Below are 4473 nucleotides of genomic sequence, written 5' to 3'. Positions count from 1 at the left end.
GCATAATCATTCAAGCAACTGTTGGGGATCGATTCTGGAACGCCGCGGAGTTTGATGTTGTTCCGACGGGACCTGTCCTCCAGGTCGGAGAGTTTATCCCGCAGGGTAACAACCTCAGCTTGTAGGGATTCGTGTGAAGAGATCAGGGTATTATGTGAGGAAGCAAATTCACCCATTTTGGTTTCAATGTGATCCGTGCGATCCCCCAAATCGTCAATCGATTTCTGGCAATCTTGTAGAGTGGTTTTAATCTCCTCAGTTACATCTTTCTTGAATTGAGATAGTAGGAGCTTCATGGAGCCCACAGTAAGAGCTTGGCTGTCATCAAGGGCGTTTGCGTCTGAGGTTGAGTGTTCCATCGGTGACGAGGAGGGCTGAGCGGGGCTAGGGGGATGTAGTTTTGGTGGATGCAGCTCTATTTCACTGGTTTTCTTGGTGCCGATGGAGGGAGATTTAAAGAAGGCTACTTGTGGCGCTGGTTTAGGTGTTTTGGAGCGCTTGTTAGGCATATTTGAAACAGAGTACATTCACACGGCTGATTTGGGTGATCAGGATCTGGTAGACAGAGGCGGTGAGATGGGATTGACAGGCGCTAGTTCACGCAGGAGGCATATCCAGGTGTACAGGGGTCCGCCTAAAACATGGCTTTTAGTTAGGCATTTTAGTTATTGTAAGTTGCAATATAGTCCAGCACCTCTAGATGGGGCCCTAACCTTAGGGTCTGTTGTGTCAGTGCTATCAATATGCTAGATATCCCAGAGGGTTTAGGTAATTATGGATGGAGTGCTGATGGGGAACAGTGCCCTGGCAGGGATCTGTCACCACTGGAGATTCAGGTGAGATCCGGGTGTAAAGCAATGTCAGTGGGTCTCTGGCCCTCTGCTTCAGCTGTCTGATGGCCCTGGGAGGGCTATGGCTGTTGCAGGTCTGAGTGTAGGTTGGGGCCAGGTTAGAACCCCCCAGGGTAACGCAGTGCCTGGTGCAGGGCACTGGCCAAGGGTCCCCAAAGGTCAGGGCAGGTGCCCGCTTACCCAGAGAGGCAGAGTGGGGGTTCCGTGCCGTCCCCCTGCAGTTTTATGTCCGCCGAGCCGTGCCAGAGCCCGCGCGGCGGCCGCGGCTGTAAATTTAGGCCCCGGCTTCGATCGCGCAGTAGGCCGCAATCACCGGAGCTCCGTCGGAAGCAACCACGGGACCGCACACACTTCTGCCGCCCACCGGGAGGCACAAGGGGGCAGATGGAGCGGCGGAGAGCCTCAGGGAGAGAGGTTTTGTGCGGAAACATAGAAAAGACTCCCAGAAGCTGTACATTGAAGCTCAGACACGCCTCACTGAGGCACAATTTCCAGGCTTCCCCCACCCTAACGAATAAAACTAAATACACTGAACAGAAAACACTTTTCGATGCCCTACTGGTCCAACTGGAGACCAAACTTACTTTCCTATCACAGGCGAGGTTCCATAGATATGGCAACAGGTCTAACCGACTGATGTCTAACTTGCTTCGGGGCCAACATCCTCCCTCTACTATACAGGCCCTACGTAGAGGGGATGGCACGGTGATCCATTCCGGACAGCAAATCGCTGAAACGTGGCTTCTACGAGACACTTTATCCCCCCCCCCCTTATTGATGAACAACAAAGGGCAACATTCTGGGAACCCCTCCCTCACCCTACATTAGATACAGATTCATCTAATACCCTGATAACTCCTATCACTGAGGAAGAGGTACTGGCTACGATAAAGGCGCTCAAAACAGGCAAATCTCCGGGACCGGATGGCCTGTCCAATGAATATAATAAACTACTAGCTCCCAAGATTGTTAAACCCCTCTCGGCCTTTTTAATCTAATTCTACAAGGTTCCCCTCCCCCCTTATATTTTAATTCGGCTATCCTTAAAATTATCCATAAACCCGGTAGGGCCCCGCTCCTCCCAAGCTCTTATCGCCCAATCTCACTCCTTAACACAGATTATAAAATCTTTACAAAAATCTTAGCGGACAGGCTCAAGTTCAAACTCCCCTCTCTGGTCCATTCCGACCAAACGGGCTTTGTATGGGGCAGACACTCGGCTCTTAATGTACGTAAGGCATTAACAGTCATGCAGTGGGTGGAATCCACAGAGAACTCTAAGCCTTGTGCTCTACTCTCATTAGACGCCGAGAAGGCTTTTGACCTCGTCACGTGGGACCACTTGTTCTTTACCATGGAAAGGTTTGGGCTTCCGGGGGAATTCACCCGCACAATTAAGTTACTATACTCGGGATCATCCTCCCAAATATTAACAAATAATTATATGTCTAACCCCTACCACTATTTAGGGGAACTAGGAAGGGTTGCCCCCTGTCTCCCCTACTGTTTGCTCTGGCGGTGGAACCTCTGGCTATAGCATTGAGAGTTTCCAAGGATTTTACAGGTGTGCGGGTGGCTTCCTCCGAGGTCAAGCTAAGTCTCTTCGCAGACGATATATTATTGTTTATATCTATACCCAACACTTCTATTCTAGCGATCCAGCAAATTATACTCCACTTTTCCCATTTCTCTGGCTTCCGAGTGAATTATGATAAGTCTAGACTTCTACCACTCTCAGCTCCCTCCACAGTACCAGGCACATCTCATCATACCACACAATTCACTATATGCCCACACACACTCAAGTACCTGGGAGTCCTGATCCCTAAAAAACTGAAAGATCTTTATAATGTTAATATTCCCCCCTCCTTGACATCGGTTGACAAATTGTTGTCCGGGTGGAATTGCCTCTATCTCTGGCGGGTAGAATCACAGTAATCAAAGCTATAGCTTTTCCCAAGCTGTCTTATCTCCTACAGATTTTGCCACTCCAGATCCACAGTACGGACCTGCAGAAATTTAAAACTTTATACCTCAGATTCTTATGGGCAGGGAAGAGGGCCCGTATACCATTTAGTAGACTTAAACTTAGTAAATCTGATGGTGGATTTGGCATGCCTGATAGACAAGCGTTTTCCCAGGCTGCTCATTTTAGGTATATCACAGACTGGTTCACTTCTAGATCGGAGTATACCATCCCCACTTTAGAAAAACAAATATTCAAACAGTATTCCCCGGCAGCTCTTTTACACGCCCCAATACGACTGATACCTAAGTCGGTCAGGGATTCTATTCTGTTCAAGGCTACTTACAGGTCCTGGAGGCAAAGCAATAAGACTTTGCACAGACGGTTCTCTTCTTCACCATTCACCACCTTTTGGGGTAACCCCCTGTTCCTCCCTGGTCTAGAAAATGCGGAGTTTCTCGGCTGGAGGGACAGGGGCATTACAAATGTACGTAAAATATTTGATCCAGGGGGGGGGGTACTTCTGTTCTCTGCGTTGCAGGAGAGGTATGAGCTGCCGCACCGTCAGTTTTATATGTACCTCTAGTCGAGACACTTTGCACAAGCCCACTTGAAGCCAATGGACAGGGAGACAGATGTGGATCCCATTGCTGGTTTGTTGAGACCAGAGTGTGAGCTGGGATATAGAATCAAATATTTATACTCGGCTCTTATAGCGACAGGGATGGAGGCACATCACCAACAACTCCAAACTAAATGGGTCAAAGATATTCCAGACCTACCACCCCTGGCCAGTGTATTTAAAAAACTCCCATTCACCATGAAATACTTGCAGTCGGTTGCTTTACAGGAGACCCACACAAAGTTTTTAAATAGGGCATACATAGCCCCGGTACAGAGGGCACACTTTGTCCCCAGTGACACGGGATGCTGTTACAAATGCCAAAAAACGGATGCTACATATTTCCACAATTTTTAGAAATGCAGAAAAATCTGATTCTTTTGGGACAAAGTAATAAACTTTGTTAACACTACATATTCTCTGAGGCTCCGGAAGCACCCGACTGCATGTCTGTTCCTATATTTCAGTGACTGGGATCTTGGTCCGAATAAGAGGCTGATTATCCCGGTTCTCACCATTATATTAACAATTGCTAAAAAATTGATATTAACACATTGGATACATAGGAGATCCCCTACCATAATGGAGTTAAAGCAAGCTATCCTAAACACACTATTTTATGAAAGACAGGCACTAAGAGCTGACCTTGAGAAGGGCGCGATGTGTTTTTATAAAAAATGGGAACTCTATATCAGTAGTTTAGACCAACTAACACAAAGCTGAATCCAAAAAATGTTTGAGTCTACGACTTGGTATCTGCTCAGGCAACTATCTGCTTAAAAGAAACTGTCTCTGTGATGACACCCATGACTTCTTTAACAATGAAATGAACAATTGAGCCGTGTCTCCAGAAGCCTCTTAACGGATAAATTAGATAAGGATTTTCTAATTGATTCTGCTTTTGTCTGACGTCTCCACCACCCCCACCCTCCCAATACTCACCCACCCTATTTACCTTGATATGTTCTTAGATAAGTTTAGAAGATTTTATTCTTTGTGAGACTGAAAACTAGAATTATTATAGTTAGAGTCCA

The sequence above is a fragment of the Crinia signifera genome, chromosome 6, assembly GCF_055691185.1.
Source record: "Crinia signifera chromosome 6, ASM5569118v1, whole genome shotgun sequence".
Taxonomy (NCBI): Eukaryota; Metazoa; Chordata; class Amphibia; order Anura; family Myobatrachidae; genus Crinia; species Crinia signifera.
The sequence above is the reverse complement of the archived record's forward strand: the minus strand, read 5'-3'. Positions refer to the sequence as shown.